Here is a 13,826-nt window from a genome sequence, read left to right on the forward strand (position 1 = left end):
TGGAAATGAAAAGTAATACCCGGGTGGGAAACATTTTTTAAGTATATTTTGAAATTAAATTTCTCAACAATTAGAGCATTTGAATGAGAATTATTAAATATTTCCCATGTTATTCTCGATGTGATGACGGCTTCTGAAGAGGATTTAGTCCTTTCTCGGACTAAGAACATTTGTGCCAATAATAAGACAAAGAAGCTAAAGGAAAGAAAATCCTACCCAGAACTTGTAAGTTGTTTTTTTTTCCAACATATCATTACTAATTTTCATCACAAGCCCTTCTCACTAAACATTGAAATGCTTTATTGCCACTTGGTCTTCACCCATTTTGTATACAATCCGTTTCATCTAGCATGTGATGCCCCAAATTCCAACTTCCCTAGACAATCCCAATTCTTAACACTGGTGGATTTACATGGGGGCATTTCTGGCCCGTGCCCCCCTTTTGAAACGCTATCTTTAAAAAAAAGTACCCTTTTTGTACGATTTTTGTCATTGTGCCCCCTCTTTTGCAAAAAAAAAGAAAAGAAAAAAGGTCTTGAAGTTTAAACTGCAAATACCTAACTGCTTGTACGAGACTTACTTGATGGTGAAATAGCTGGTGCTCAGTAGAAAAAAGTGTGTCAGGCAAGCTGAAAATTGTGCCCCCTCTTTTCCAAAATCCTGGATCTGCCCCTGATTCTCACTATATATCGATCCCGACACTAATTATTAGCGTTAACCCTATTCCAACTGGGCTATTTGACCCCGCTTTTACTGGGGGGGGGGGGGGGGGGGGGTCAATCTGATCTTGGCAGTGGATCACACAATAGCTGCAAAAATTTGCACGCTGATAGAATGGAATGTAATCTTAAAGTTTGTATTACTAGTTTTCCCCTAAGATTTTCCACATGAATAAATTATGCTAATCTATGCCTAATAGGGTTAACACCAAACCTATACCCTAACCTATACTTATCCACTCAGTCCAGTTGTGCTACGTTGTAATAGTCATTAGACCAACTTGCTGATATTCCACATTTCCTCACCAATGTGGTATTAATCAACAATTATTGTTGGGTAATTCTGCACCCCTAGACTTTGAAAATTTTACAAAAATGGCACTTGTGCCATATAAAACAGGGACAGAAGAGGCAGCACATAATTAAATACCTTTGTAACCCAATTATTGTGTTTTTATCTTAACAGATGCTTTTGGTCTTCAAATCAATGAAATTTGTGGGAAATGTCACCCGCAAGCAATTTATGGATCGTTGCCGGCACCAGCATTATAAGAAGAAATTTTATTAGAACTGTAAACACAACCTCATGTGTATGTTTCATATTATCACTTTATTGTGACTTAAAGGGATAGTTCAGTAGTGGTTCCGAAATGAAGTTTTTCTCCAAACCTCATTTTAACACTATATTTCTATGATAACCGCACAAACATGACATGACAAGGCAATCATCCAGTAACCAGCAGACTGAGCAGAACCCAGAGGTACAAACTGCGCTGAGCTAGAGAACTTTTGTCTTTTGATCATTGAAAGAAATTAGCTTATACAGTCAACCTCGCATAAGTCAATATTGCATAATTAAAGTTCAAAAATCGTGGAAGTCAACTAGAGACAAACACAGAGTTCGTAATAACCTAGTAAAAACCATGTTATCATTGAAAAGGGAGCTATTAAAACATAAGAGGGCGTTCTCTAACCACTCATTGCTCTAAACCATTTTAAATAAAATATGCATGTATAGTGTTTAGGTAGAGGGATAATCAACAACTTTTAAATAACTTCTTTTGAAATATTTTGAAAAGAGGAAGCGTAGAGGGCGCTAAACACCGTAAATTTGAAAAATAACATTTGGAAATGAAAAGTGATACCCGGGTGGGAAACATTTTTTAAGTATATTTTGAAATTAAATTTCTCAACAATTAGAGCATTTGAATGAGAATTATTAAATATTTCCCATGTTATTCTCGATGTGATGACGGCTTCTGAAGAGGATTTAGTCCTTTCTCGGACTAAGAACATTTGTGCCAATAATAAGACAAAGAAGCTGGAGGAAAGAAAATCCTACCCAGAACTTGTAAGTTGTTTTTTTTTTCCAACATATCATTACTAATTTTCATCACAAGCCCTTCTCACTAAACATTGAAATGCTTTATTGCCACTTGGTCTTCACCCATTTTGTATACAATCCGTTTCATCTAGCATGTGACGCCCCAAATTCCAACTTCCCTAGACAATCCCAATTCTTAACACTGGTGGATTTACATGGGGGCATTTCTGGCCCGTGCCCCCCTTTTGAAGCGCTATCTTTAAAAAAAATGTACTCTTTTTGTACGATTTTTGTCATTGTGCCCCCTCTTTTGCAAAAAAAAAAGAAAAGAAAAAAGGTCTTGAAGTTTAAACTGCAAATACCTACTGCTTGTACGAGACTTACTTGTTGTTGAAATAGCTGGTGCTCAGTAGAAAAAAGTGTGTCAGGCAAGCTGAAAATTGTGCCCCCTCTTTTCCAAAATCCTGGATCTGCCCCTGATTCTCACTATATATCGATCCCGACACTAATTATTAGCGTTAACCCTATTCCAACTGGACTATTTGACCCCGTTTTTAATGGGGGGGGGGGGTTCAATCTGATCTTGGCAGTCGATTACGCAATCGCTGCAAAAATTTGCACGCTGATAGAATGGAATGTAATCTTGAAGTTTGTATTGCTAGTTTTCCGCTAAGATTTTTCACATGAATACATTATGCTAATTTATGCCTAATAGGGTTAACACCAAACCTATACCCTAACCTATACTTATCCACTCAGTTCAGTTGTGCTATTGTAATAGTCATTAGACCAACTTGCTGATATTCCACATTCCTCACCAATAAGGTATTAATCAACAATTATTGTTGGGTAATTCTGTACCCCTAGACTTTGAAAATTTTACAAAAATGGCACTTGTGCCATATAAAACAGGGACAGAAGAGGCAGCACATAATTAAATACCTTTGTAACCCAATTATTGTGTTTTTATCTTAACAGATGCTTTTGGTCTTCAAATCAATGAAATTTGTGGGAAACGTCACCCGCAAGCAATTTATGGATCGCTGCAGGCACCAGCATTATAAGAAGAAATTTTATTAGAACTGTAAACACAACCTCATGTGTATGTTTCATATTATCACTTTATTGTGACTTAAAGGGATATTCAGTAGTGGTTCCGAAATGAAGTTTTTCTCCAAACCTCATTTTAACACTATATTTCTATGATAACCGCACAAACACGACATGACAAGGCAATCATCCAGTAACCAGCAGACTGAGCAGAACCCAGAGGTACAAACTGCGCTGAGCTAGAGAACTTTTGTCTTTTGATCATTGAAAGAAATTAGCTTATACAGTCAACCTCGCATAAGTCAATATTGCATAATTAAAGTTCAAAAATCGTGGAAGTCAACTAGAGACAAACACAGAGTTCGTAATAACCTAGTAAAAACCATGTTATCATTGAAAAGGGAGCTATTAAAACATAAGAGGGCGTTCTCTAACCACTCATTGCTCTAAACCATTTTAAATAAAATATGCATGTATAGTGTTTAGGTAGAGGGATAATCAACAACTTTTAAATAACTTCTTTTGAAATATTTTGAAAAGAGGAAGCGTAGAGGGCGCTAAACACCGTAAATTTGAAAAATAACATTTGGAAATGAAAAGTAATACCCGGGTGGGAAACATTTTTTAAGTATATTTTGAAATTAAATTTCTCAACAATTAGAGCATTTGAATGAGAATTATTAAATATTTCCCATGTTATTCTCGATGTGATGACGGCTTCTGAAGAGGATTTAGTCCTTTCTCGGACTAAGAACATTTGTGCCAATAATAAGACAAAGAAGCTAAAGGAAAGAAAATCCTACCCAGAACTTGTAAGTTGTTTTTTTTTCCAACATATCATTACTAATTTTCATCACAAGCCCTTCTCACTAAACATTGAAATGCTTTATTGCCACTTGGTCTTCACCCATTTTGTATACAATCCGTTTCATCTAGCATGTGATGCCCCAAATTCCAACTTCCCTAGACAATCCCAATTCTTAACACTGGTGGATTTACATGGGGGCATTTCTGGCCCGTGCCCCCCTTTTGAAACGCTATCTTTAAAAAAAAGTACCCTTTTTGTACGATTTTTGTCATTGTGCCCCCTCTTTTGCAAAAAAAAAGAAAAGAAAAAAGGTCTTGAAGTTTAAACTGCAAATACCTAACTGCTTGTACGAGACTTACTTGATGGTGAAATAGCTGGTGCTCAGTAGAAAAAAGTGTGTCAGGCAAGCTGAAAATTGTGCCCCCTCTTTTCCAAAATCCTGGATCTGCCCCTGATTCTCACTATATATCGATCCCGACACTAATTATTAGCGTTAACCCTATTCCAACTGGGCTATTTGACCCCGCTTTTACTGGGGGGGGGGGGGGGGGGGGTCAATCTGATCTTGGCAGTGGATCACACAATAGCTGCAAAAATTTGCACGCTGATAGAATGGAATGTAATCTTAAAGTTTGTATTACTAGTTTTCCCCTAAGATTTTCCACATGAATAAATTATGCTAATCTATGCCTAATAGGGTTAACACCAAACCTATACCCTAACCTATACTTATCCACTCAGTCCAGTTGTGCTACGTTGTAATAGTCATTAGACCAACTTGCTGATATTCCACATTTCCTCACCAATGTGGTATTAATCAACAATTATTGTTGGGTAATTCTGCACCCCTAGACTTTGAAAATTTTACAAAAATGGCACTTGTGCCATATAAAACAGGGACAGAAGAGGCAGCACATAATTAAATACCTTTGTAACCCAATTATTGTGTTTTTATCTTAACAGATGCTTTTGGTCTTCAAATCAATGAAATTTGTGGGAAATGTCACCCGCAAGCAATTTATGGATCGTTGCCGGCACCAGCATTATAAGAAGAAATTTTATTAGAACTGTAAACACAACCTCATGTGTATGTTTCATATTATCACTTTATTGTGACTTAAAGGGATAGTTCAGTAGTGGTTCCGAAATGAAGTTTTTCTCCAAACCTCATTTTAACACTATATTTCTATGATAACCGCACAAACATGACATGACAAGGCAATCATCCAGTAACCAGCAGACTGAGCAGAACCCAGAGGTACAAACTGCGCTGAGCTAGAGAACTTTTGTCTTTTGATCATTGAAAGAAATTAGCTTATACAGTCAACCTCGCATAAGTCAATATTGCATAATTAAAGTTCAAAAATCGTGGAAGTCAACTAGAGACAAACACAGAGTTCGTAATAACCTAGTAAAAACCATGTTATCATTGAAAAGGGAGCTATTAAAACATAAGAGGGCGTTCTCTAACCACTCATTGCTCTAAACCATTTTAAATAAAATATGCATGTATAGTGTTTAGGTAGAGGGATAATCAACAACTTTTAAATAACTTCTTTTGAAATATTTTGAAAAGAGGAAGCGTAGAGGGCGCTAAACACCGTAAATTTGAAAAATAACATTTGGAAATGAAAAGTGATACCCGGGTGGGAAACATTTTTTAAGTATATTTTGAAATTAAATTTCTCAACAATTAGAGCATTTGAATGAGAATTATTAAATATTTCCCATGTTATTCTCGATGTGATGACGGCTTCTGAAGAGGATTTAGTCCTTTCTCGGACTAAGAACATTTGTGCCAATAATAAGACAAAGAAGCTGGAGGAAAGAAAATCCTACCCAGAACTTGTAAGTTGTTTTTTTTTTCCAACATATCATTACTAATTTTCATCACAAGCCCTTCTCACTAAACATTGAAATGCTTTATTGCCACTTGGTCTTCACCCATTTTGTATACAATCCGTTTCATCTAGCATGTGACGCCCCAAATTCCAACTTCCCTAGACAATCCCAATTCTTAACACTGGTGGATTTACATGGGGGCATTTCTGGCCCGTGCCCCCCTTTTGAAACGCTATCTTTAAAAAAAAAGTACCCTTTTTGTACGATTTTTGTCATTGTGCCCCCTCTTTTGCAAAAAAAAAGAAAAGAAAAAAGGTCTTGAAGTTTAAACTGCAAATACCTAACTGCTTGTACGAGACTTACTTGATGGTGAAATAGCTGGCGCTCAGTAGAAAAAAGTGTGTCAGGCAAGCTGAAAATTGTGCCCCCTCTTTTCCAAAATCCTGGATCCGCCCCTGATTCTCACTATATATCGATCCCGACACTAATTATTAGCGTTAACCCTATTCCAACTGGGCTATTTGACCCCGTTTTTACTGGGGGGGGGGGGGGTGTCAATCTGATCTTGGCAGTGGATCACACAATAGCTGCAAAAATTTGCACGCTGATAGAATGGAATGTAATCTTAAAGTTTGTATTACTAGTTTTCCCCTAAGATTTTCCACATGAATAAATTATGCTAATCTATGCCTAATAGGGTTAACACCAAACCTATACCCTAACCTATACTTATCCACTCAGTCCAGTTGTGCTACGTTGTAATAGTCATTAGACCAACTTTCTGATATTCCACATTTCCTCACCAATGTGGTATTAATCAACAATTATTGTTGGGTAATTCTGCACCCCTAGACTTTGAAAATTTTACAAAAATGGCACTTGTGCCATATAAAACAGGGACAGAAGAGGCAGCACATAATTAAATACCTTTGTAACCCAATTATTGTGTTTTTATCTTAACAGATGCTTTTGGTCTTCAAATCAATGAAATTTGTGGGAAACGTCACCCGCAAGCAATTTATGGATCGTTGCCGGCACCAGCATTATAAGAAGAAATTTTATTAGAACTGTAAACACAACCTCATGTGTATGTTTCATATTATCACTTTATTGTGACTTAAAGGGATAGTTCAGTAGTGGTTCCGAAATGAAGTTTTTCTCGAAACCTCATTTTAACACTATATTTCTATGATAACCGCACAAACATGACATGACAAGGCAATCATCCAGTAACCAGCAGACTGAGCAGAACCCAGAGGTACAAACTGCGCTGAGCTAGAGAACTTTTGTCTTTTGATCATTGAAAGAAATTAGCTTATACAGTCAACCTCGCATAAGTCAATATTGCATAATTAAAGTTCAAAAATCGTGTGAGTCAACTAGAGACAAACACAGAGTTCGTAATAACCTAGTAAAAACCATGTTATCATTGAAAAGGGAGCTATTAAAACATAAGAGGGAGTTCTCTAACCACTCATTGCTCTAAACCATTTTAAATAAAATATGCATGTATAGTGTTTGGATAGAGGGATAATCAACAACTTTTAAATAACTTCTTTTGAAATATTTTTGAAAAGAGGAAGCATAGAGGGCGCTAAACACCATAAATTCGAAAAATAAAATTTGGAAATGAAAAGTTATACTCGGGTGGGAAAAAATTTGTTTTTCTCAACAATTAGAGCATTTGAATGATAATTATTAAATATTTCCCATGTTATTTTCGATGCTTTTTCATATGAAATTGAAATCAACTAAATCCATCTCAAAAATTTTACCAGGGCACTTTGAAAATTTATCAAAACTCAACAGGACCTTTAAATAACAGATAAATATATAAGAAATTTATGAAATACAACAATTGGCATTGTAGGACACAGGGTGATTTAAAACAAAAACTATGAATGTATGCATAAATTAGCATAACTAATTAAGGAAAATAATTCCCCCAAACAAATGATCTTTCAGTTTTAGATTACATCACACTCTACAAAGGGCAAATTGTGCTATTTAGGGACAAGTACTGAAAAGGGGGCGGGCATAATAGCATCCCCATTCTATTCATGACTGAATTAAGAGTATTTCAGTTTTATTTCAATGTTCATGATGGTTAGTTTGATTGTGAACCGTTATACTGGTGTCATTGTGTACTGTAGGTAATATGTAGAGAGATGTGTATATGAGATGATGATTATGTGCAGTTATATTGATGACATTGTGTACTGTAGGTAATATGTAGAGAGATGTGTATGAGATGATGACGATGAAATATATTTGTGACTTAGTGTACTGAGGGTATAAATGAAAGAAGGTTGTAGTAGAAATTTGATTCTATCATAAATTTAACCATTAGGCAATAATTTAGTGTTTCGCAATTTGTATCCTACATTTGCAAAAAAAAAATCTGAATTTGAAGTATTGTTTGAATGTCAAATGACTAGTCATGATATAAAACTTCTGTTTCCAAATTTCCTGCGATATTGCAAGTGAAAAGGCTTCTAGATGATGTCTGTAGAGAATACAGAAAGTAAATACAAGATAAATATATAATATATGTTAGACCTACATATCTGCTGTTCAATTATTTAAGAGAATGACTTCAGCAGCAAGTCAAACACTTTATAAAGATAAATTGTGCAAATTGGTAATCACTTGCAAATGTGTACTTCTACGTGGGTCTGTTGTACAATAAGCTAAGGCTACTTTATTTCATTATGACTATATGGACCTTGTCTTGAAGGCCTGTTCATTTTGCTGATTTTATTCACATCTTTTCTCCTACAGTCCTATGAGCAATCATCAGCGTCAAGCTCATTTGATAGGGAGACATCATCTGACAGTGGAAATGATGACCCATTGCCAAGATTATCTAAACTAAAACGAGAGTACTTAGAGGTTTGTAATCCCTTTCATATTCGAGAAAAAAACCCACCAAACTTTTAAAAGAGTAAGATGCAAACAATATCATGTTAAGTACATATTTGTGTAGACAATTTAAAATTTTAGTGAAAGCTCCTTAATTCTGTAGCAATTTTTCAAAGGCACTGTCATTTTGTCATGCTAGTCACTCGTGGCATAACAAGATACTTCTCAAGATACTTCGTGCACCTGGCATGCCACCGGGTGAACCTTTCCCTGAACTTGGCATGTTAGGGGTTAATTAGAGTTTCAGGGTCAATGATCCAGGCTAGCTTGAAAAGCTGTATTTGCAATAATGTAGGCCAATTCTCATGAACATAGTTAAAATAATCATGTAGAGCACTCTTCTTTTAATGAGTTTATTCATTTTATAACTATTCAACCTCTGTTTAAGTTTGGTAAAAGTTTTATGCCAGTAGCAGGTAGAAGTTACATTTTCCTTCTTATGTACGGGAAGAAAAGCTCCACTGGGATTTAGATTGGTATAGATATTCCTGATTTAATAGGTTTAGGTATCTGAAGTCCAATGTAGAAATAGTTTGGAAGTCAAGGGTTAAATAACTGCATATTTCTGATATATCAGGTTATAACTACTAGGATTATTGGTAGCTGTGGTTGTTATGAAGGTAACCCAGTGATGTCATGTTACAGAGAATTGATCATGATGTAAGATTGACGGTTAATGTTCTGAATCTTTGACATATTCTTTCAAAAAGTTTGAACAATTTACAAATATACTATTATTTAAGTAAGATGATTATTTGAACAATTTACAAATATACTATTATTTCAGTATGATGATTACTCAGTAGCAATGTTTAATTTGATGTGTAATTGAAATAAGAGCATTTTATTATTTAGTCCATTCAGTGAGGATCTTACTCTCACACAAATTGATTTTGTGAGTTTTCCAGGCTTAAACAGAAGGGTTGATGAACTTCAACTTCTGGCAAGCATTTCAGAATAACCGGGCTATGGGGGGAGAATTATGGTCTGCTCCCTTTAGTTAACTACACCGTGAAGCATATTTTTAATGTACTAAAATTTATCATTTACAAGTTTCTATCATTTATAGGAAAATGGGGACAGAAAGCCTACAGAGGAGCAGGTAACCAAGCACTTCGGAATTTCTTGTTGTCACCTCATTTTTGTCCAGGAGGGCATGGGTCAATAAACTTTTAGAGGATAATCCCAGTGCAAGGGGTTAAAAATAACATCATGCTCAAGCTTTGCATCTCTAAGAAAATCTGATATGAAATGTGCCATGAAATTAATGTGTTATTTTCATGCTGTTTTGGAAATTAACTGACAGAATTTATTATGGCATGTGGTAAATGGGTGTGGATAATTAAGAACACATATTTTATTAGAAACCTCTTTTATTTTCAAGGTGATGACGGCTTCTGAAGAGGATTTAGTCCTTTCTCGGACTAAGAACATCTGTGCCAATAATAAGACAAAGAAGCTGGAGGAAAGAAAATCCTACCCAGAACTTGTAAGTTGTTTTTTTTTTTCCAACATATCATTACTAATTTTCATCACAAGCCCTTCTCACTAAACATTGAAATGCTTTATTGCCACTTGGTCTTCACCCATTTTGTATACAATCCGTTTCATCTAGCATGTGATGCCCCAAATTCCAACTTCCCTAGACAATCCCAATTCTTAACACTGGTGGATTTAGATGGGGGCATTTCTGGCCCGTGCCCCCCCTTTTGAAGCGCTATCTTAAAAAAAATGTACCCTTTTTGTACGATTTTTGTCATTGTGCCCCCTCTTTTGCAAAAAAAAAAAGAAAAGAAAAAAGGTCTTGAAGTTTAAACTGCAAATACCTACTGCTTGTACGAGACTTACTTGCTGTTGAAATAGCTGGTGATCAGTAGAAAAAAGTGTGTCAGGCAAGCTGAAAATTGTGCCCCCTCTTTTCCAAAATCCTGGATCTGCCCCTGATTCTCACTATATATCGATCCCGACACTAATTATTAGCGTTAACCCTATTCCAACTGGACTATTTGACCCCGTTTTTACTGGGGGGGGGGGGGTTCAATCTGATCTTGGCAGTGGATTACGCAATCGCTGCAAAAATTTGCACGCTGATAGAATGGAATGTAATCTTGAAGTTTGTATTGCTAGTTTTCCGCTAAGATTTTTCACATGAATACATTATGCTAATTTATGACTAATAGGGTTAACACCAAACCTATACCCTAACCTATACTTATCCACTCAGTTCAGTTGTGCTATTGTAATAGTCATTAGACCAACTTGCTGATATTCCACATTCCTCACCAATAAGGTATTAATCAACAATTATTGTTGGGTAATTCTGTACCCCTAGACTTTGAAAATTTTACAAAAATGGCACTTGTGCCATATAAAACAGGGACAGAAGAGGCAGCACATAATTAAATACCTTTGTAACTCAATTATTGTGTTTTTATCTTAACAGATGCTTTTGGTCTTCAAATCAATGAAATTTGTGGGAAACGTCACCCGCAAGCAATTTATGGATCGCTGCAGGCACCAGCATTATAAGAAGAAATTTTATTAGAACTGTAAACACAACCTCATGTGTATGTTTCATATTATCACTTTATTGTGACTTAAAGGGATATTCAGTAGTGGTTCCGAAATGAAGTTTTTCTCCAAACCTCATTTTAACACTATATTTCTATGATAACCGCACAAACATGACATGACAAGGCAATCATCCAGTAACCAGCAGACTGAGCAGAACCCAGAGGTACAAACTGCGCTGAGCTAGAGAACTTTTGTCTTTTGATCATTGAAAGAAATTAGCTTATACAGTCAACCTCGCATAAGTCAATATTGCATAATTAAAGTTCAAAAATCGTGCGAGTCAACAAGAGACAAACACAGAGTTCGTAATAACCTAGTAAAAACCATGTTATCATTGAAAACGGAGCTATCAAAACATAAGAGGGAGTTCTCTAACCACTCATTGCTCTAAACCATTTTAAATAAAATATGCATGTATAGTGTTTAGATAGAGGGATAATCAACAAATTTTAAATAACTTCTTTTGAAATATTTCGAAAAGAGGAAGCGTAGAGGGCGCTAAACACCGTAAATTTGAAAAATAACATTTGGAAATGAAAAGTGATACCCGGGTGGGAAACATTTTTTAAGTATATTTTGAAGTTAAATTTCTCAACAATTAGAGCATTTGAATGAGAGTAGGAATAACTCGCAAGTGGCGGATTATCAGGAATTGACGTTAGATCTACACCTTCATTCTCACAATCATAAGTGATACTCAGATCTACCTAACATGAACTGTCAGCCTAGGTAACTTGACTCGCCAAAGAGAGTGGCTTGCATGTCACATGTCTTGTAAGCCCATCCAAGGGGCTGGGCGTAAGAAACAGTCTGTAACCTACATGTTGCCTTCTGCTGATGGACTTACAAAGAGGGTATGTCGGAAATTATTTTTGACAACTCTTGAACTCCCTGACCGACAAGTGAGAACAGTCCTTAGTAAAATGGCAAATGACTGTGGGCTAGTAGAGGGGGAGAAGAGAGGAGGGGCACACAATGTTGATCCTCAACAAAGGGAAAAAATCAAGAACCGCCTAAAGAGATTCCCCCGTGTCCCTTCACACTACTGCCGCTCCTCTCCATGTGCATCTATGTGGCGCCGCACTTGACAAAGAATCAAATGTACATGATGTTTGTGAAAGAGAATGGGAAAAATTGCTTCCCTCTCAACTTACAAAAGAGTGTTCAAAGATCTGAACTACCGTATCCATAGACCCAAGAAGGATATGTGCGGGCTCTGCGCCAATCATGAGACCCTACAAGGTGAAGCAAAGCAAGCTATCCATGACATGTTCACTACCCACCATGCAGAAATTGAAAAGGTGCGAGAACTCAAAGGGCAAAGCAAGGAAAATGCCCAGAAAGTGAATGAGTCACATGCATGCCCAGCTTTCTACCTGCAGCAAATTTTATACTTGCCCAAAAGCAATCGTGCCGAGATATTTCACAAGAGAAGGCTCGCATGCTATAACTTCACAGTGTACGATCTTGGAACCAAAGAGGGACTATGTTATCTGTCCAATGAAACTATCACAAAGCGTGGGTCATGTGAGATAGCTACCTACTTGCTTGACTTTCTGTGAGAGGTCGATGCAAAAGGGGTCGAATCTGTACATCTGTAGAGTGATGGCTGTGGTGGACAGAACAAAAACTCTGTCCTCCCAGCCATGGCAAGAGCCTTCCTGAAGGAGCCATTGCATGTTCAGACATTCACATTTCACTACTTCGAGACAAACCATGGGCGGAGCGAGTGCGACTCAATGCACTTGGTCATTGAGCAAAAGGTTGCTCGGGCCCCTGAAATTGTGCACCCATCTCACCTGGCCAGTTTGATGAAGGAGGCCAGAAACGTGTCAGATGTAGGGCCATATACCGTGAAGTGTGTCAAGACTTGTGATGTCCTAGATTGGAAGGCATACTCACAAGCACTTGGGATCCTTAGGGTCAGATCCTCAGATGAGGGTGAACCTGTTGACTGGACAAAGTTCAAACAGGTGAAAGTGATGAAGGACTGCCCAGACAATGTGTTCTTCAAAAGTTCTCACTGTCAGGAGCAGCTTTTTACCCTAACACTTGGTCAGGGTCGTCGCCACAGGGTGCATGTCCCATTGCCCGGACGGCTGTATCAACGTGCCCCAAAGCTGTCCCAGGGGAAGTATGAGGACTTGCTGCAGAGAATATTTAAACCAAAATTTAGGATTCTAGGAGCTTAAGTTTTCTGATTTAGAGCAAAATTTGTGATTTCATGCATAAATTAGTATAATTAATCAATATAGAATCAAAAGAATGAAAATGTTTGATTTTTTGAACAGTTTGGTAGAGCACACCACAGGTATTAACATACGTGCAAATTTTTGTGGCAATTGCGCGATCGGCGACCGAGTTCTCAAGGCTGGTTGATTCAAACCCCCCGGGGTCACCAACAAAAACCCAATCTGGTTGGGGGGGGGGGGGGGGGCAGAACTCTTGTCATGTCAAAAATCTTCTATAGATCCAGAAGGAGACTGGTCAGCTTAAATTGTATGTACATCTATACCTTTATAGGTGAGGAATAAAACCTTTGCATGACAGACCCTGTGGTGGCCCCTTGAGCCCATGTGGAGGGGGA

The 13,826-nt window shown here is 37.1% G+C and overlaps 1 pseudogene; it reads left to right on the forward strand.

Moving 5' to 3' along the window:
* LOC139714325 (uncharacterized) overlaps positions 1-13,431 on the forward strand; it is a 43,045-nt pseudogene extending 29,614 nt beyond the window's left edge.
* Positions 13,432-13,826: the final 395 nt, after the last annotated feature.

Source organism: Diadema antillarum, unplaced genomic scaffold (genome assembly GCF_040938485.1).
Source record: "Diadema antillarum isolate AM-2024a unplaced genomic scaffold, OU_Dant_1.0 seq00002230_RagTag, whole genome shotgun sequence".
Taxonomy (NCBI): Eukaryota; Metazoa; Echinodermata; class Echinoidea; order Diadematoida; family Diadematidae; genus Diadema; species Diadema antillarum.